This window comes from Oryza glaberrima, chromosome 5 (genome assembly GCF_000147395.1).
Source record: "Oryza glaberrima chromosome 5, OglaRS2, whole genome shotgun sequence".
Classification (NCBI taxonomy): Eukaryota; Viridiplantae; Streptophyta; class Magnoliopsida; order Poales; family Poaceae; genus Oryza; species Oryza glaberrima.
Genome location: NC_068330.1, coordinates 13000058 through 13022605, shown reverse-complemented (window position 1 = coordinate 13022605; position 22548 = coordinate 13000058). Strand labels below are relative to the sequence as shown.

Here is a 22548-nt window from a genome sequence, read left to right as displayed (position 1 = left end):
ACACAAGAACAGATCTATGTGTGGCACAAAACTTCTCCATTTTCATCAGAACATCAAAGAAAGGCAATCTTACCGTATCATGTCAGAGAAAACCTCAGCAGATTCTCAGTTGCATGTCCCTGAACTCCCACTTGATTCCTCCTGGGCCTATGCTTCCCGGGAATTGAAAATTTTCACGTACTTCTCATGATCAATAATATACACAACTTAATCAGAATAATTTGCGCTGTCATTGATCAAATGTTGCCACTTGAATTGCTTTACAATAATCTAACAATGTTGTTTTCTTCTCCATTGCAAATTGATAAATCAAAACTATGGAGCATGAGGCTCAATGCTTGTAAATCCCTATCATCTCATATTGATATTCTTGTTTAACTTCAATAAATTACATATAAACAGTGAGTAAGCATAGCATTATAGAGAAAATAGCAATATGACAAGAGTGCAAGACCATGACTAATTCAGCCATTCAGTGACTAATTAACTACTGATTCACCATGTTCTGCTAGCTGCTGTTGTTCGCCGCCTGATCTGCTAGCTGCTCGGCTGTCAGCTCGGGCGGTCTCGTTGCCCAGTCACCCGATGCCTCATGCCCTCACCTGCTCTGCCTCCTCCTGCTGCTCGCTGGGTCCCCGCCGCCTGCCTCTACCTCAGCGCCTGCTCGACGCCCGCGCCCGGCTGCTGCTGCAAGCCTGCGCTCGCCTCCGCTTGCTCGTTATCGCCGGCTTGCCGCAGTACCTCGTTGCTGGTTTGCTGCTTCAGCCAGCCGCCCACCCGGGAACCCTCAACCCTAATCTATGGAGAGAGACGTGTGCCTGAGGTCACGGCCGCGCCAAGATCGCACGACGATGACACCATGGATGGATGAGTGGGGGTGATGTCTGTCGGCGAGGCACCGCAACGGCGATGGGGAGGAGAGCATGCAGAAGGTGCGTTGCGGTTGATGCGGGGAGTGGCAGAGACATCGAGAGAGAGGAGGCATGGTAGTTGTAGGGAACGAGGGGATGCGCGTGTCCCCTTTTTTTGTCCCTGAGTGCGGATCGCGATGGGATCCGGAGGAGTCTCGCAATTCTGATCCACGGTTAATAGTGTGTCTATGTTATATCACGTGTCTATGTGTGTCTATGTTGGATCAAGTGTCAACGTTGTTTTCACCATCACCTAAGTAAGTACAGATTTCTTCTTTACTTTTTATGTTATTCGCTGATTAGGATTACTAATTAATCTTCGAAAATGCTACTCCCTCCATCTACTTGATAGTCGTATTTCATCTTGTCACACAGACCAAGGATAAGTAATTCTATTATCATCCATTTAAACGTGCTACTAGTTATACCTCGTAAATAAGCGATTCATTAATATTTATATTTATCGATGCCCATGTAGCCAATCTGGTGTGGAAGAATGGAGAGTCAAGCATTAAATCCGAGAAAGTCATTAAGAGAATAGGTTGTTGGATTGAAATATGCTTATGAAAAATAATTTTTTTTAGATTTAGAAATATGCCTATCAAAAGTAGATGGAGTATATCTGTGTTGTCACAAATTTGTAATTTTGGAAGTTACATCAACTTACATATATAATTTTGAGACTTGCATATATAATTTTGGGACTTATAGTGTAAATCACTAAATTTACATATATAATTTTAGAGACTTACAATGTAAATACATATGGACTATTTTTTCATAAAAAATATGTGATACCCGTTATTCCAATCCACGTTACAACATTTCCCAACTCTCCAATATCAAAGGATGCAGCAGGCGTTGGGGGTTCTCGTCGCTGAACATGTGGTGGTGGAACGCCGGGTATGTGTAGGCAGCGGCGGCGGCGGATGGAGCACCGCAGGAACTTTCCCGGTTGCTATCACCGGTGCCGAGCCCAACCTCCGCGTATGGCCGCCAGTAGCCGTAGCCGTACGATGGTCGTGGCACCAACTCGTTCTTCACGCCTGCAGTCACCATGCTCACTGTCACTGGAATGTCACCGTGCTCACTGTCACTGGAACACCGATAGCCATGACATTGGGTTGATAATGAGGTTGATAGAGTTGGTAAATTTGATAATGTTTTTTTTAGCAATCTGTTTTGAGCATGTTTCTGGTCTCTGTAATGATCCTTTCAGTAGTAGCCCTTGCTCCTTGCTTTGTAAAGCTGGCATCCCCAGCGGTTGACGTTTTATGTATCAGACTCTATTGCTTTCAGTAAAAGCAGGGCCTATGGCCTTCAATCAAAAAAAAAAAAAAAAAAAAAAAAAAAACATTGCCGGCGGCAGCGGTCTTGTCAGTAGTGTCCTTCCTCTCGCCGTCGCCGCCACTATCTGCAGTGAATTTTTCCGCGTCCATGTCGCCGATGTCGCCGTGACGGCGACTTCTTTGGCGATCTTCACGATCGTCGTCACGCTGCTGAGCGACTCCATGTGTCCATGCGCTTAGGTAATTTTGCAGCTTATTAAATGTGCATATGCCACTGGATGGTCGAGCAGAGCTATGTATGCTTCGTGAGGCAAGACAAAACGACGACTATATAGTTATACTAGATAATCTACTCTATATCATTAAGTTTGTCATAGTTTAATAATTTACCACTAACATTATCACTTTCTATAAACTACAATATACCGATAACTTTATCAATTGTTTTACAATATATTGTTGGGCTGGATATTTTTAAAAGAAATACCCAAAATACCATTAGATACATACAAGATTAACAATCAATTTATCTCATTAGAATTTTCAACAAAATATAAAAAATTTTACGTGGTCTCCTTACACAACATGGAAGTTTGAATCTAAGTTTTAACTATTTTTCTTGTATAATTTTTTTTATAAAAAATATTTTGGTGTGGAGCTAGCCCGTCTATCCCACTTGCTGGATGATGCCTCCTAGTGCACCTTTGCATGGCGCTGCCAAGTAGCTCATCATCTCCTTGCGCATCGATGCCACGGCGCTTGCTGACACTCCAAGCGTAGTATCCCCCGAAGCTAGGCCATCACCGCCTCCCCCCTTACGGAAACATCCCATGACCGGAGAAAAAGCCCGCTATAAAAGGATTGAGCTTGGAAAGGGGCCCAGTTAGCAAAGGATCCACTCAACTTATGTCTGCCAAAAAAGACCGGTTCCTGAAGGATATCCATGGCATGGCTAGAAACAGCTAAGTCCGCCCACAACCTCCGTGTACGCCTGCCACTTCACATCCTCCCGGCGCCAATGGCGGTGGCGAATGCCAGTGTCCCGAGCAATCGAGGCACGCCAAACCCATCAGATCTTGATGTCGTCACCATCACACAACCTTATTACAGCAACCGCCTAAACCGAGCATGGAGCCCCTATATCCAGCCATGCCCCCATCGCATTACCAATTCAATTCTTGCATCTGCTGTAGCCCCACCATAATTGCCACTGTGGTCTCCCATTGAGCGAATCCAGCATCAATTGCCCCAGAGCAATCACAACCCCAACCCTAGCTGCTCGCAAGCACCTAAGAAGGATTGACCCCGCTGCCGCAATCTACACTAACCGATTGGGCTTCTCGTGGACTGTTCTGATGGTGGTGGAGGCACGGAGAGGAGGGGACGTGGTGGCGGCGGTAGAGTTTGGGGTTGCCGCCCACGTTGCCTCTCTTCAAGACGACGCAGAGTTATAACACTTCTTACTCAAATACGAAGAGGTACTCTCTAAGAACAGAAAGAAACAAATCTATACATTAAAATTACTGCCTAGTTTCCTAAAGTTATACTGCATATATATATTTGGATGTAATACTTACTGGATTCGAGTGTAAATAGCTCAAAATCATCCGTTGGATTTGTGATGAGAACCTCAGTCCCTGCTTTGCACTTCTCGTTCGTTTTGTTCTTCTTCTTGCTAGACTCTAGTGCATATTTTTTAGCCGGTTTCTTTTTGTTACCGGCCTTGCTCTTTCCCTCTTTTCTCCTGTGGGTGTCATCTGCATGGGCGCATCTATCGATTATATCGAATCACTTCTGAGCAGAAGTAATCCATCTTGTTGCCAACTCCTGAGTGGTGTAACGATCTCGGACGCTTGATTTGAACGCGCTTATGACAAAGGCATCAGTGATTTCAGGGATCGTATTCTCGCATTCATTGAATCGTCGTATATAGTCCATCAAAGATTCATCTGGATTCTGAGTTAGAGTGTGGAGGTCGTCCTCGACCGCGTGACATTTGTATGTCCCTTGGAAGTTGGCGACAAACTGCTGCCATAGAACCCCCAGGAAGAGATTGAGCAAGGCGGTTAACCAATTTGGCGGCACCAATACCCAATCGTATAGGTGTCGATTAACCAATTTGGATCGTATAGGTGCCGATTAACCAATTTGGTGGCACCAATACCCAATCGTATAGGTGTTGGTTCTTACCCCACAACTGGCAACTTTTCCATGTTTCATGGATTTAAAAAAGGGCTTGATGTAGCTTCCTGTGGCATCGATCTAACAATCCAATTGACATCGATCTAACACAGTAGCAGTGGCAAATCAATGCATCAACACAATACAAAATTCACAACCAACCAAGAAAAGTGAAGAAAAGATCCAACGACGCTCCCGCTGGCAGCGGATGGGGGTGTCCCACTCACAGCCGACGTCCCTTGGCCACTAGCAGCCTCCCTTGGCTAACCTCTGCTGCCGCCGTCGCCTCCCCTAGCCACAGTCGCCACCGCACGTCGTTGCCGCCCCTGCCTCACGTCGCCCCAACCAACCCCGTCATCCCAACCATCCCCTCCCCCTCCAAGAGATATGGCGCATTCGGCCAGATCTACACACTACCGGTGGGAGGCCGACGGAGAGGGAGGGGAATAGGGGAGTAAAAGAGGGGAGGCCGCCCATCGGGCACCATTGATCGCCGGCCGGGAGAAGGAAGCGGCTAGAGGGGAGGGCCGCGGAGGAGGAGGCAACGCCTCAATCGCCCCCGCCATCACCACCGCTGCCGACTCCGCCCGCCACCTCGCAACAGAGATGTGGGGAGGTGGATGGATAAGGCTGGGTTAATGAGGATATTGGATAAAGGCGCTGGCTCGATCGGTTTGGCTCGGGTGCCAGTTTTTGAACCTATAGAGCCAATACTATATGTGTCAGTTTTTATCTACATTCGGCGCATATAATAGACGTATAGGTCCTGGACTATGCCCGAAAAGCAAACTTTGTTTCAAATATTAATTACTTGTATTAAACCCATCTTTATTTTAAGTTTTTCATTAAGACGATGTTAAGTGAGTAAAACTCCGACATAAAAATTCAAATTAGATACGACTCTTGTGTTCCCTTACACATCATAGCCATCCAACTGTTCGTATGGTCTACATGTTTTTACTAAATAACATTACGGAAAATGCATAATAACATTACAGAAAATGCATCAGTTGATTATTATCTCATCGGTCTCGATTATTTGCCGAAATTATCACATTAGTATGATCAAATAAAATGCAGATATAAACCGCAATGAGCAAAGGTTTCCATTTCTTCAGCTCATTTCCAATTCTTTAGGGTATCTCAAGCTCCTTTCCATGTCGACGGGAGTGCCTGGGCTGCATCATCATTCTACGCTCTGGAGAAGATTTAACATCAGAAAGAGGCCGGGGTTTAGACACAAGTAAAATGTCAAACACATTTATGCAAAAAGAAAATGTGTTTTTGGTGCATTTTCTGTTATATATGTCATGACTGTTTTGAGTGATATATTAGGGAGGGAAAACATATTGATAGCCTACCTCCGGCTTCAATGAGCCTCTCTATCCGTGCAACGACATGCTTTGCATAGGTGCAGTTGCGGAGCTGCCTGTGGTGCATCCTCAGGTATCTTGCGTTGCCACTCGTCACAGGTCACAATCACCTTTTTCACAACGTAATTAGCATATTGGTCACTCACCAGAATCTGCATTAATTAATTGACCAGAAATTCATTAAGATACACATACTTAAGACCGGGTTCATAAGCTAAAACAAAGGTTGTGAATCAGTTCAATGGAGCATTTGTGTAATAGACATAATTTGACTAGTGTAGTAAACATTAATTTCAGGACCAGTGTTATAAACATAATGGGTTTTATGTTTTTTTCTCTTTCGACTTAACTCTTTTATGATAACTTTAAGTTTTGTTCATTTCTATGTATATATTAAGTTTTGTTCAGTTTCACCACTTTTGATGAGGTCAGCCGTGGTTAGGACCTCATTAATAATCTTTTGGGTTTCATCATAGCTACCAAAGACCAAGCTCTTTTCAATGACAATAGAAGCGTACTTTTGCTTGCTCATGGTCACAATTTTCCCAATAAATATGTTTATAATTAAAGATCGCACAAGGGCTTTCCCATGCTGCAAAATGTGCTACAAAGAGAAAATTCAAACAATAACTAAATGGGAATTAATGAAGAACTGGCACGAAAAGATAGGTAGAATTAATGGGCTTTCCTAATAATGTAGAATTTATGCATAGATGTAATGAATAGTGAACAACATCAACAAGGTAATTATACTATATGCTATAGCTGACTTACACAACATAGTTAGCGTATTGGTCTTTTGCCATGTAGTAGACATCCTCTATAATCTCTTCGAGAAAAATCTCCTGTATTGGATCATCAAGTACTCCAAAACTCTCTGAAAATGAAAAGACAAGGAAGAAAGTCTATCGGTTTGTTGACTCCATGCTAAATAAATATTGCAATTTAATTAACCAAAAAAGTAAGGAATCAAACCTGGACAACACGGCATCCATATGGATGAACTGATGACAACATGGCCATACATGTCCTCTAGAAAGAACTGTATGAATTGTGGTGGCACATGCTCAATGCATTTTTGGACAACATGGTTTGCATTTTGATCATGTATACATTTCATGATATCATTATTGAGCTCCGTGGTAATCTGAATCTTCTGGTCTAGATCACCAAGTTCTACAGCCTACATAAGAAAGCAAGATGCAAGAAAATTAATGAGTTATCGGCATTAGCTTAATTATATGTTTTACAAACACAAGTATGAGATACAATGAAGAACAAGCTAAAGATAATGGCATAGCTTTATTTCAAATAATATATAGCTGCAGAGAATTTGGAACACAATGCTTCGTGTATATAATGAAAATTAGTCCTAACAATGGAGAGTAGTCTTGTTCCTTCGAAAAATATCACTACCTTTACTATCTCTTATTTCCAATAATTTTTTCGCAACTAAACTTCCCTTCTCCACATATACTATATATATCATGGTACTGCTTTTTTTAATGGGTTAATTGGATCTATGCCACGTGAATTGTGGCAAATCAAAAAAATGCCACACCTATTCCGGAATCCAGGTGCATGCCACTACTATTTCGTCAAATTGGAACCATGCCACAATGTACGCCCTGCGCGCGCTTTACCACCGTTTTAGGGTACCGTATTTTCGTATGGACGTTTCTGCCCTCGTGTTCACGTGTGCTTAGACCAGCTCCGGTCCGGCTCGAATAGCCCGATTGCCATTCGTTCCCCACACCGAAACCCTAGCTTCTTGGAGGCGGCGCAGGCAACGGCGCCGGCGCAATCGACGGCGGCGGGCGGCGGCGGAGCAGGGCGGCGGCGCAGGCTACGGCGACGGAGGGCGGCGTCGCAGGCGGCGGCGCAGGCTTTAGCGCTGGAGCAGGGCGGCGGCGCAGGCGAAGGCGGCGGCGGAGCAGGGCGGCGGCGGAGGCTACGACGGCCGAAGGCGGTGGCACCGGAGCTCCTAGCGACGGCACAGGCGACCGGCGGCGAGTACGACCTGGCGCGACGGCAAGGCGACGATGGAATCACCTCCTTCCTGGCGCGACGGCAAGGCGACGATGGAATCACCTTCTTCCATCCCCACGCTGAAGTGTGCTTGCGGTGCCTCTGCCACTGTGCAGATTTCGAACACGCCAAGGAATCCTCGACGCCGGTGGCTACAATGCGGCAATTCGGTAAGAACTAGCTTAGTTTCGTTGTTTTCATTTCAGTGTCTTAATTCTTAGTTGTTTGCTTAGGGCTGTTGCTTCTTATGGATATGGAAAGACCTGCTGAATGAGTATGCTGAGGAGATGGTTGCGTACTGTCACGCCGGCGATTACGATCATATGCAAGAAACAATCGACATTCTTTGCCAATATTTAGATGATGAGAAGAATGAAAAAGCGAAGATTTGTGAGGTCCTTGATGCAAAGGAAAATGAGTTGAAGTCAACAATTGAGACGCTCAACCAGTGTAGGCTGGAGTGTTTAGCGATGAAGAAGCAGTTGGAAGAAGTTAAATTTAGCCGTGCTAGACTTCTATACCTTACCTTAGTGATCACTGTCTTATTTGCTTGCTTAATGGTAGGTAGAAATTAGATGGGAAAAAAATGGATGTATTGTCAACAAGTGTATTTTGGATTGGAAATATGGATGTATTGTCATGTATTCTCCTGTGTATGTACTGTGGTGACCTATATGAATGAAAGAGTATGTTTCAGAAGAAAGTATGTGTATGTGCAGTGCTGAACAATATGAATGAAAGTGTATGTTTGAGAAGAAAGTAGTGAATTGTTACAATAATAGAACCATAAAATTTGCAGATTCCTGGGAAAAATTGTCAGATTCCTGTATAGAATCAGTGCCATGCAGACAATTGTCCATCACAAATTTTGAGCAAAGAGATCATTGGTGCATTCCATAATTTCAGTTTACAGCACAGAAATCTTTACAAAAGGAGAGAGCACATGAGTACAGTAAATTTTCAGCAAAAGAGATCATTGATGCATTCCATAATTTCAGTTTTCAGGCTCAACATATGCATACAACAGTACACACATACATGAGCAACATTACTGGCTCATAGCAGCCTTACTAGCAAAATACTTAAGAGATAGGGCAGGCTACATGTCACTGCAAATAGGTTACTACAAGTTCACAGGCACACGTGCATTACAAGTTCATCACAGCCATTGGCAATTAGCAAAATACTTAGAGAGGAGGCAGCTGGCATTACAGTCGAAGATAGGTAGATAGGCTCCTAACTACTCTAGTTGGTGGTGCACTTGAGGATGCTAGGTCTTTCCTCTTCTGGGGAGTCTTCTTCTTTTTTGGTGTCTTTTTTTTCCTAGGTGTTTTTTTCTTCTTTGGTGTAGAGTCGCTTGCTTCACTTGTTGACACTCCTGGATCATTTTCTTGCCTGCACACTTGTCTCTTCCTACAAAAAAGTGAGAATTTTTAGACTATATGGCAAGCATACAAGCCTGAATCTTAGTGACTACAACATAGTACAATATATCAGGAGTATAACTAACAATAATTATCAAGTTGGGTTTTTTTATCAAGTTGGAGTTAAAGAACACAAACCGCTTGCACAAAGACTAATTAAGAATGGAAGCACAATGACAGCAATATACCGTTTTTGGGGGGTGCAGTGGCTGCTCATATCATCTGCATCTGCAGGTTCATAAACCTTCAGGACAACCAATAGCTCTATTCAATTGTTTCATAAACCACAACTAGTTGTCATCAGTTTCCAAATCAAAAATTACATATGATACATAAAACAGCCAGTTGTGACCATCTACAGAGGTGGCTGAAGCTAACTGTCCAGTGTATTTTCCAGTCAACTTAGTTGAGTCTACACCCACATATGGCCTACACCCTTGCAAAAAGCCATCTATACATGGTTTTAGAGCTACAAACAAACGCTTGAAGCACATTTTATTTCCTAACTTCTCCAATTCAATTTCAACTATACTACCTGGACACTTCCTCTCAATTTCAGTCTTCCAGTTGAAAAGCAACTGAAAATTTTCCTCATATTTACCATGTATATGTTCTAGTGCTAACTTCATACCTGACCATGCCTTTGAATACTTCAACTTGATCTCATAGTGCTCTTGCAGCTTCCCCCTTGCATCCTTAGCACCCTTCTTTGGATTGTTCTTCAACCAATCACCAAGCCTATCAGCAACCCAGCCCTGTGTAGCCATCTTGCCCTCTCTTAGTTTGGTAGATGCACATTTGTGTTCAAAGGGAAGAACTGTAATCTGCATGACATGACATGGTGATAAAAAGTTACTAAAACTAACACTACTTTCAGGAGATGAAAAAATAAATTAACTAAAATAATACATTTATACCTTAATTGTTTTCTTATCATGGATTAGGGAAGCACGTATTCTCCATAGACAGCCTTCAGTGCGACAGGTTGCAATGAATCTTGTTTTATCTGTCTTCAAATCAGCAAACTCAAAACCTTTCTTAATTGCATAATGCCTAACTGCTTTTCTAAAAGATATCATGTCAGGGAATAGAGCATTCTTCACTATATTTGGATTCTCTGGATCATGCAACACTCTAACAACCTGAGGGTCTTCATCAGTGACTTCTACCTCAGGAGCTTCAACCCCTGTGGCAGCAGTTTGAGAGGATTGGCCACCAACCCCTGTGACAGCAGGCTGAGAGGATTGGCCAGAGGTGTCAGGTGGCTGAGTAGGTTTTAGAGGCAGATACAACTGCTCATCATTAACACCAACATATTCTTCCTCATTATCAAACATGTCAGGCTCTCTAACATCTGCTTCCACTGTTGTAGGCTGTGCAGAACCTCCAACATTAGTAGCAGCTTGTCCAGAACCATCATTGTGGCAAGGGTTCTCAGGTGGGATGATAGCAATGGGCTCATGCACACAACACACAGAAGCAGCATCCATGCTTTCCTCAAGAACTGCTACAAGTAGGTGGAAACTGGCCTCGGTTGCATACATCTCGAAAATATCTGGCAAATCAGTGTCCCCTATGAGCCTAACATCCTCACCCAAATTTTTGTTAAAATACCACACTGAGGGAGACTGGTTCGAGCCCCACTTAAACTCAACCCTCAAACTTTCCATTAGGAAATCAAACGAAAAACTCTCTGAATCGATTACCCAATGCCCAGTGCCTCCTTTACTGATGATTTTCCTACCATCAGCATCTACTGTCGCATAGGGTTGCACCCTAACATCGATTGAAAACCAATGCCTACCAACGAATGACAAAACAATAACTCAAATCGCACGTACAAAGTTCAAATCGAAACTCAAATCGCAATTTTATCTGCATAAAGAGTTCGTAGGGGAAGGTACTCACGGTTTGGAAGCAACCCGTACAAGGGATTCGCCCAAATACATTGCCAACGCGGTGGGGGATGCAGGCGTAGGCCCATGCGCACTCATCCTCCCATCGGCGGAGGTCCTCCCCTTCGGCCGTCGTAGCCTCCGCCGCCGGCCTGCTCCACCGCCGCCCTGCTCCGCCGCCTTCGCCTACGTGCCGCCCTGCTCCGGCACTGAAGCCTGCGCCGCCGCCTGCGACGCCGCCCTCCGTCGCCGTAGCCTGCGCCGCCGCCTTGCTCCGCCGCCTTCCGCCGCCGTCGATTGCGCCGGCGCCGTTGCCTGCGCCGCCTCCAAGAAGCTAGGGTTTCGGTGTGGGGAACGAATGGTGACCGGGCTGTTCGAGCCGGACCGGAGCTGGTCTAAGCACACGTGAACACGAGGGCAGAAATGTCCATACGAAAATACGGTACCCTAAAACGGTGGCAAAGCGCGCGCAGGGCGTACATTGTGGCATGGTTCCAATTTGACGAAATAGTAGTGGCATGCACCCGGATTCCAGAATAGGTGTGGCATTTTTTTGATTTGCCACAATTCGCGTGGCATGGATCCAATTAACCCTTTTTTAATCCAAAGTTGGTTGATCATTTTTTTTACTGATGGTGGAGACTCAACTTCCCTAAACATCCTATAATCCCTATATTCCCACCTAGTCTATCCTACAAGCCATAATACCCTAGCCACTGCCTCCATCAACCATTCCTGCACTGCCTTGGACTACCTCACTAGCATTGAAGCTACTCCAGGAACCGGTGAAACTCTTTCCTGTTGCCACCTATTGTGTAAGAGACACATTTGATGCCAAAGTTGCCTACATTCTCCTGCATAATGCCTCCACCACCACCATTCCACTATGTCTGCCATCTATCCATCTCAGGTTACTACTAGATCTGCCAAGTCGACCATATTGACACCCAACAGTAATCATCACCATCCACCACATGGCCACCCCCACCCACCCTACTTTCTAGCTGAGGTGGCTACGGTGAAGGCCAACTCTTACCTGGTAAAGTTGTGTCCTAACTAATTGTCATCGATGGGGATGCATCAAGTGAAAGGTTGGACATAGCCATTCAAGGTGTCAAATTCGACCGATCCCCTTCCCTCCGACCCCTCCCCCTTCCCTCTAAAGAAAATAATAGACTCTGATCTAGATCTTGTGTACATGACACAAATCAGATATGCAATAGGTTGAAGTGATATTAGATATGGGAAATACACATTACCCTTTGGATTACCCTAGATCCATACATTTGATAGCTTATGCTTAAAACACTTCCAAGAAAGCATGTGGTAATTTTCCTCCTTTGAAATGAGGTAATGTGTATCTAGTAGAAAATGTAAAGCGTATAAGTGTGTGAATTTAGTAGTGTTTACCAAAATCATCAAAATTAAAAGAATTGCAATTAAAACCTTTTGTAGCACATAATTTCCATAGATATCCGTCACCAGTTCAATAGCATGAGGCATGATTTCTTCAAAGACCATGAATTTCTCTTCAGGTGTCGCATTTTGAAGCTTTTGTTGTATAAAGCGGCTCCCACACTAATCAATGCTAAAAAAGAAAATAGAAAAGAATAGCAAAATTTAACCATCGGGAAAAGTCTTGCATGCATGTGAATGCTTAGGAGGGTCTCGGCTGCAATCAAAGAGGACAAACCTGCATTGAAATAGATGGCGTTGTATGTGAAAAAGCCGATAATTCCCTTTGCTTAAACCACTAAACTTCCTTTGGAATAGCAGGGCATTTAGCTCCTTATTGTCCAACCTTTTGAGATAATCTCTGTGAGGGAAATCCACATAAGATCTTCTGAAACCTAATGTATCATTCTGATGAGCAAACCTTGGTGTACCATAGCATTGTGTTGGATACCTCTTGGCAATGGCATTTTCCTTTCCATATCAATACCGAAGCACCATGTCACGCCCGGAATTTCTATCCAAAATTCCAAACGCTTACATGTGTGTGAACTCTCGTCCAGGAATCAGCCGAGGCACACAATAACAAATTGATATTAGAGTACAATTATTACTCTAATTAATAAGCGAATAAAATGTCATTACAGAGGTAGATAGTTCCTCTCAATCAATAAAGATCTAAGCAGCGGAAAAAAAAAGATAAACGGCGCAGACGACTCCACTCCACAGGCAGCTTGACCAGGGCTACACCTAATCCTCCACACCATCAGCATCACTGTAGAACTCCTCCTCTGATGAATGATTGCAAGGTGAATATATGACATACTCAGCAAGCCACGCAGCAAATATGCAAGTGCACAGGATAACAAAGGATGGCATAGTAGGGTTTCATTTGCATAAACAACATTTAATAAACATTTCAGAATTTAATAAAACAGTTAAGTAATAATTAAACAATATTAACCCAACGCTATACAGCATGGCAACATATCCTATGCACATAGGCCCTCACGTGTACACACGTGCACACCAACTAAAAAATGTCACCAAAAAATCTAAAAAAAATCATACACATACTTTCAATTGTATTACACTTAGGGTTAAAATCTTAACATCAAATTCATTATATTTTAGCCGTAACAAAAAAAACAAAAAATCTGACAGTTTTAAGGTTGCAATTTTGTCAGAATTTTATCTTTTTTGTTATTCTCTATGTAGAATGAATTTGAAGATGCGACTTTGCACGTAGATGTAATACTATTGAAAGTACATGTATGAATTTTCCTAGAATTTTTTGTGATAATTTTTAGTTGGTGTACACGGTGTGTACACGCGAGGTCCTGTGTGCATAGGATACGCTCCCATACAACATACCCTGTTGCATAGGCCCAACCATTCTGAACAGCCATCCCGGCTGCACAGTTCTATCTCCAAACCAGGAATTAACCATTCCAAACCAGGAGCTAATCAAATTATTACCAGTTATAGCATCTTTTATAATGATGAGAAGTGTGAGACTAATCACGAAAGACATTGTTAGACCCGCCCTTAATCGCGGGCACGGCTATTCGAATAATTTTACTCTGGCCAGAGGTGTACCACCGTACCCACAAGACACAGCCCCACAACATGTCACCATGTGCCTTAATACCACCACGGTACCTCGGAAAGGAGCTGTGACAGTACCCCTCGCACAACACAATCCACCACAGTGCACCGTTCCTGGATCATAATCACCCCCTTATAAACAAGGCATGGACTCCCCAGCGACCCCCGTGGGCTTATCTCCGCCACTTCTCAGTCTGGTGCCCCGCAATGAACCATGCTATACAAAAGGTAAAGCCGTTGCCCACGCTGGCTTGTGGTTGGCACGGTTAATGTTTCACAACCGAAACTCGTGAACCGGTCCTTAATTGTCATGAGCACGACCATCAAAACCATGTGCTCACAACCCACCATTATCAAGTTTTAGTTGGCAATTTAATTAATTAACCAACCACAATTGACCATCGTGAGCTATCATTAAGCCATCATTAAATAATAGTGAATTATAAGTTATCCCAATAGTGTGCTAAAGTTTCTAAGCATGGCTAAGCAATCATATCTAATATCTAGCTGAACCAATATATAAAGCTCAACTAGTCAATTTATAATAACCCAAGATATCAAGGAATAAAGTAATCAAGAACAAAAGGGCTATAACAAACAATAGGTTAATTCCACCCAATGACAATCAAAAATAAATGCAATAGTTGAATAGAAACAATAGCTTTAAACGGGATCAACATGCTCAAAGGGTTGTTTGGGATCTGTGTGACTTGCCTTGCTGGCCTTGGAACTCTTCAAATTCTTCTCCTGCGAAAACGGACTCTCCGGAAACGTCGGAATCTAAACAGAAAGAAGCAAAACACCAAAACAGCACATAAACAAGCATGAACAGTACATGTGGATATTTTTAGTATGTAGATCTCAATTTTAGAAAAATTTAGAGACTTGAACCAACTAAATCCGAGCTAAGATGAATTAGTTATGAATTTTCAAAGATTAAATCGGATTAAATCATTTATTTAGATTTTAATTGAATTATGACGCAATAATGAATTATTTTTGAAAAGGAAAAAGGGGTTTATTGCGTCAGTGGCTAGGGTTCGCGGTGAACCGAGTGCACGGCGGCGGCTCACGGAAACGAACGGCCGAGATTGATCCATCCAAAACGGACGGCCAAGATCCATCGGTCCATGACCGGGCCACGGGGAACGACGACGATGACGTCAGCGGTGACGTCATCACCGGCGACGACTCGGGCACGCATGCCCGCCGGCGAACGACGACGCGGCGGCGCGAACGGAGAGCACCAAAACGATGCGTGCGACGCGGCGAACTCACCGATGTCCTAAACGGCGACGGACAGTGACCGGACGACGTCGGCGATGAGGAAGAAGCGGCAGCGCTCTTCGGCTTGACGACGGCGACGGGGTTCCGGCGGTCGACAGCAACGGCGGAGGGGCGGACGAGGTCGGCGACGGCTTGGCGATCACGATGGTGACCTCCCCGAGCGACGGCAACGACCGAAGCGATGGCGGCACACGGCTGGAGCGACGGCGGCGACGATGACGCTAGGCTGCACGAGGCTAGGGCTCTAGGGGCGACGAGAGGCGAAGGCGAGGGTGGCGGCGGGTAGCGGAGACACCGGGGGTCCTTTTATAGGGGCTAGGAGGCGGCGTCGGAGGCCCACGGCGACCGGCGACGGCGAAGGAAGGTCTAGGGTTCGGGGAGAGAGACGAATCCGATTCGAGATCGAATCCACGGATTTCCAAACGAAATTAGCCGACAATTCCATAAGAGAAAAGATAGAGGGGATCCCGGGGATCATTTCCCCTCTATTAATTTCATCGGAAACGGAAAGGGGCGGCCGGAGGTAGACGACGACCTGACAGGCGGGCCCCACCTATCAGTGTCAGAGGGCGCGCGCACGCGGCTGCTGCGGGCGGACTGGGCCAGCTTGGGCCGGGGAGAGAGAGAGAGAAGGTTTTGGGCCGACTTTCAGCCCAAAGCCAAAAGAGGATTTTAAGAACCTTTTTCAATTTAAATTATTCATTAAATGCAATTCCATTTATTAAAAATACTTCCTGAGCTCAAATAAATCCCAGAAAAATCTAGGAATTATAGAATTAAGCAAAGTATTTAATGAAATTTTATATGGCCCCATTTTATATTGGAATTTATTAATTAAAACTAGATCTTCTCTTCTAGGCTTTTAAAATAAATTCTAATAATTCCAATTTAGACAACAATTTATATATTTGGGATTTTTAGGGTGTGACACACCAATGCAACATATTCAAGACATGGGATGGAATAGGAGTAGGATGATAAAATGAAAGGAAGCATGCTTCATGATCCCTTACTATTTCGTTGAATTCCTTAGCTTTGTTCATCCTGATAGGAGTCTCAACATTGCTATGTAGCGCCTGTGCTTCAGATGCAACGATTTTCTTATGATGTCTCTCAAGGTGTCTATATTGTTTCCTCTGAGGTTGTTGTTAAGCAGTCAACATGTTCGAATTTGTAGCTTCATCTAGTCCATTTCTTGAACACATTGAGAACTCCATTCTTCAGAATCAAAGTATACTTGGCAGCTTTGTCTAGTGGCTTTAGATAGAGCATCTATGTCATAGGATTCCATTGCATGTGCTTCCATTCTCAGAGGCAAGGTGTAATTAGTATTGAATCCACTTGGTTCGTACATTGGAGAAAAACCAATACCCTGGTTATTAGGATCCTTATAGCCTAAACAATAACCCCTGGACATGGAAGAAAGATGATTTCCTGACAAAGGACTGGGTACTGTCACAGAAGGGAAAGGAGGACCTATTATGGTAGATTGCTCAACTTGTTTTTCTACCCTGGTTAAACATCTCATTGCATCACTATTAAGTTGTAAGAATTCAGAGCATTTCTGGTGTAGAAAAGATGATATCCTTGGCAACTCAGGGTTCATGCCAAAATAGTGAGATGCAACATTTTCATGAAAACCAATTTGTCCATGAAGATTTTTATGTTTTAAATCATCTTTTCCTATCATTGTCCCACCCTGCAAGTTGATCTTTGGCAATGCACCAGAAATAACATCATTACTAGTTATGTGAGATGAGGATGGCTTGAACAGCTCCATCTAGAAATCACCAACAGATCCAATCCATAGGCTGCGGTAGTAGCTCCCATGTAGGGATATGTTTGATGGTTGTGTTGTAACCTGAGGAGCAAGTTGTCTGCAAACTGGTGACCAAAAGGTGAGTTTGTTTCTGCAACATTAGCATGCAAGAATGGTTCTGATGGTTGCCTTGCAGCCTGAAGAGCATACTGAATTTGTATATTGTTAGCTGAAGTCTGCTGATCCAAAGAGTAGTAGAGTTCTAAAACATCAGCATGCACCATACCACTCGTGGTGGGAGATTGGTTCCTTGCATTCCTGGCGGAAACAACAGTGTTGTGAGGCACGGACATTCTAGGGTTGTTATCCGCAACATTGTCAAATCCCTGAAGACTAGGAAAATTGTCCGCCAAATAAAAATTTTCTTGAGAGCATGGTTCTTTAACATAGAGTGTCATTGATGTTGATACATCTTTGATGATTGGTTGCGGTGAAGGTTGGATGCAATGTAACCTTGAATGGTACTCAGGATGTTCTAGCAACTGGTTCAACTTATTTGGGTGTAGTGAAGATAAACTGTAACTAGTACCATGTAAGACGGTAAATACAGGTTGGTACGGCTTTAACAAAAAGAGTGTTCACCATATTTTTCCCAACCTGCACTTTTTGTGGAACCCCTGTTGCAGTTAAATCGCCATCAGCATCATCCATATTCAGTCCTAAGCCAATTTCAAACCTCTGATAACCATCAATTTGCTTCTGAAGCTTCAGTTGGTTGTATTCATTATTTTCTTTAGCACTATTGGTTGATAAGTTCATCCCTGATGAAGTGCTAGAGATGCTACTAATATTGACTCCTTCAAAAAAAGATGGGGCATTGAATTTATCATGAGGATTACCGAGCCCAGTCAATTCATAAGGGTTCTTGCTCCCATACAAAGCTATATGTGATGGTTCTTCTACAATATCACAAGCAATTTGCATTTCTTGACCTGAATTTCGAATATATTTGACTTCTCCTGATGAGCTCACAATGTGTTGGGAAGATGAACTGTAATAACTAACACCTTGAAAAAAAGGACACACAGGGTTGTATGGATGAGCAAAAAGATCATTCACCATAAGTTGCTCAATCTGCTTTCCTGATTTGGCTAATGGACTCTTTTCACCTGATAAAACTCCAATAGCATCTTTGTTCAGTTCTGACCTAGATTCAGCGTTTCCATCAGCACTTATTTGTCTATGAAGCTTCAGATGGTTGGATCCAATGGCATCAGAGAATTTATCATTATAGAATCTTTCAGATGAGGATGGCTTGGCCAATATATATTGTGAATCCTGTAGTCCAAACATTTGACCAGAAATGCAGCTTCCATAAACAGCTTTGGATGGTTGCTCTTTTAGAGTCCCACAAGCAGGTTGGATCTCTGCTTTAGATTGGATATCCTGAGAAAAGTGCATGTCAGCAACCTCAATAGGTACCTTTTCATCTAAAGTAGATGTGCGTTCATCTGAGACATCCTGAGTAGGAAGGAGAAATGTTTTAATAGAAATGGATTGATGTAATTCTTTGCATAGATGACATGCAAAATATCAATGTTAAATAATCCCATAATCCAAATGGTTATTTTAATATATTGCACATTATTGTACTCTTGATTGCGGTAGAGATGCTGGAGTAGTTGCCATATTATGAAACAATGCATTGTATGAATATCATTTGATTAGATAGTAGATGAAAACACTAGAATTAATATTTCTCACAAAAGGAAGAAATCCTAACGTTTTCGTTAGTTGAACACAAGAACATTGTATAAATCAAGTCAGACAAACGTATTAAGAAAGGTAAACAATACTATGACCATAATTTTCCCCTCTTGATAGAGATAAGGATATCTGGCACAACAAGAATAAGTAATAAATGTTTTGAATGGTCACAAGGTAATATGTTATTGGTGTATCTTCAAAATGTTATCTAGCAGGAATACAAATATGATGAATATAATTGAATAGCAATACTGTCAATGAAAATAATTGTTGATCATAGTGTAACAGACTCATAAGAAAAGAAATCAAATAAGGGGAAGTAGTTGTTATAATAATGAAAACAACAATAAATTAGCAACAAATCCTAGTACCATAATAGAAAAATAAGGATCTACTCCCTCCGGTTTCATTTTAATTGACGTTTTGGACAATAACACGGTCTACAAAATATATCTTTGATCTTATTTTTCTACTATAATATATATAATAAATAAATCTATATATGTTGTTCTAATTCCTTTAAACTAAATATTTTTAAAGTTATTGATGGTCAAAGTTATAAAAGTTTGACCTCAATCTTATCTAAAACATCAATTAATATGGAACCGGAGGGATTATGTTCTCTAGCAAAGCTATATTTTCTCATATATCAGAGCCGGTATCTTTGCTAGTTACTAATTACTTGTCTCAAGACAATTTACAAGGATTGAGTAATCATCAGTCACCTGATATGTTGTTAAATCACAGACATCAAGGATTTCTTTGTGATTCATGCAACAAATATAACACCTAGCCTTTCTCTCTCCTCCTGATCTCCGCAAAAACCACCCCACCGCCACTACTCCTTTCCACGATAAGACCTTGCCACTCACCACGAAGGCACCGTCAAGATCCACCGGCCAAGCCCTCTCCACCACCTCCAACCTCCATCTCCTCCACTACTTCTACTGCTGTTGTCTCACTGCCATCCTCAACTTTGGTAGGAATCCCCTATCCTACCACTCCTACCTCACCTTTAGCTGCTCCGGTTACTAGATCAGCCACTGCCACCCCCTCCTGACGGCAAAAATGAGCCTCCCCACCACTAGCCCACAACCCTCTTTCTCTCCCGCGGTGGGGCGGCGGCCATAGCCTGGCCACCGCCCCACCGCTAGGCTTTCAGTCTAGAAGGAGATCTGCTTCCTATTAAATAAAATACTTTGGAGGTTTGGACTTAGTACTACTTGATAGGAAAATGAGGGCAAAAAAAAGTCATTTAGCATATCAAAAGAGGTGGACATGGACAGCTGGTATAGTCGTGAACAATCATGGTTTTCGCCTTTTGGGAACTTTTTGTGTGTCCAGCTTCCAATCCATCTATATCCTGTTTCTAAAGTGAAATGTAAATTGATGACAATGCAAACTTATCTTTGACAAGGGCAATTTATCCTTTATTGCCTTCATGAAGGGCAATTTATCCTTTTTTGCAGTGCCCAGTGTCTTACCAATACAAACAACAGCAAACCACTATAGACATATCAAACCACTATAGACATGTTTTAATAGGTATTACTAGTTGATATACAAAATTAGATAAAACACCTTTATATGATGAAATATATTAAGAAAGTTCTTATTTATGATATGAAATATTTAGTTAGTCATACTAATTATCACAACATTTTGGAATGATAAATTGGTCAGAGCCTTTCCTGTGGCAGACCACACAAAACAATTCCATCTATGCACCCACAAAGCAAGTACTCAATAGTATGTAATTAAATAGAATAAAAGGCGTGTAAATAAGGGAACTGGGACCGAAAAGGAACAAACCATATGGTTTCCAGTTGTGGTAGCCAGAGGAGACGATTGGGAGTGGTCCACCCCATCCTCCTTTCCAGTGATGTCTGTCGACAGTGGTATGAGACCGGTGGGCTATGGCACGTAACCAATGCCACCCCCGCGCGCAGCGCGCTTAGCAACTAAGTCCAATCTCTATCCCCTTTTGGCTCTGGCAGTTTTTTCTGGGCCTATTTTGTACCAAAGTGTAATCACAAAGCAAGGCCCAAAGGCTTAGAAGCATTTTAAATATCTGGTGGAATTTTCATTTAGATACTTTGACGATTTATTGGGCTCTTGTGCCACTGCTCGATAGCCAAGAATCCTTAGATCTGGATCTTGGATAAATTAATTTATTCCTATTTTAGAGAAAATATAAAAGTATAAAACACTATAATTTAATTTAAAACCAAGTGTGCCAAACATGGCCTAAATGGTCCACAAATTGCACCACATATTCCCATTCAAAAAGTGGTCAATGCATCCAGTACATTCTATTATTATGAACAATTGTATTTAAAAAATATAGACATATTATACTATACCCTGGGTATGTTATAGGTAAAACACACATGCAATGTTAGAAATTTTTTTACTGAGAGTGAAATCCTCACAAATTCCCCTATTAAGACGATTAGTAAAATTTGTACTATCATGTATTTGAAAACATATAACATATAGTAAAAAAGAACTATGTGAAGGACGTATTTTAGTTATTACGCTTACCCGATGCGTTTAGTGCGCCCCTTAATAAATATTTTTTAATTTAAAGTACATATTTAATATATACACTCAATGTTAGTAATTTTTTTTACTGAGAGTGAAATCATCACAAATTCCCCTATTAAGCCTATTAGTAAAATTTGTGCTATCATGTATTTGAAAACATATATATGAAAGTACTATGTGAAGGACGTGTTTTAGTTATTACGCTTTCTCGGTGCATTTTAGTGCATCCCTTAATAAATATTTTTTAAAATTTAAAGTACATATTTAATATACGGGTCCAAAAAAGAAAATAAATGAATTGAAGTAAAAAAAATGAAGTACATGCCATACATAACATACATGTGACAACAGTCAAATATGCAACGCTGAAAAAAGGATAAAACTAGCACACATTAATTCATTCCAGTAGGAGTACATTACCTAGCTATAGCTGGCTACCTGACCACCTGTTTAATCGCATAGGTGATTAAAAAACAGCTAGCAGCACAATAAATCTGACAGCACATCCAGCTAGCCAGCAAAAATTAACCACTAAGCAGATACATGCATGACCATGAATGCATCCATTGGTAGAACTCACCGTCGCCGGAGTATCCACGGTGGCGGCGCCGCCGCCGATTTCAGAAGCGAGATCATCCCATATCGCCTTGCCGCTGTCCTCGTCGTCGTCGAAGTCGCTAGCTGCCGACGAAGCCAAGCGCGGTCATCATGTCCATCCGACCTAAGTCGATCGGGTAGAGACCTCCTACTTCGTGGTCAGCCATGGCGATGAATTTAATTTGAGCCGTATATATATGGCCCTAGCAAGCAAGCTTAGTTTGCCAAGAACAAGCAAAGGAACAAGCGTTAATTCGAAATTAATTAAATCTGTACAGGATTCGTTCAAAGAAAGAAGAAGGGCTACTCCAAATTGAAGATCTATAAAAACTTCCATTATCATGGACGAATACGGGCCACGGGGAACCGATTTTAGAGAAATCCATCTGCACATAGGTGTGTAAGCTGCTCGTAGAATAAGATTTCAACA

General features: G+C 42.4%; 1 pseudogene; it reads right to left on the bottom strand.

Moving 5' to 3' along the window:
* Positions 1-5514: 5514 nt before the first annotated feature.
* Positions 5515-22285, bottom strand: LOC127774183 (uncharacterized; annotated as a pseudogene).
* Positions 22286-22548: the final 263 nt, after the last annotated feature.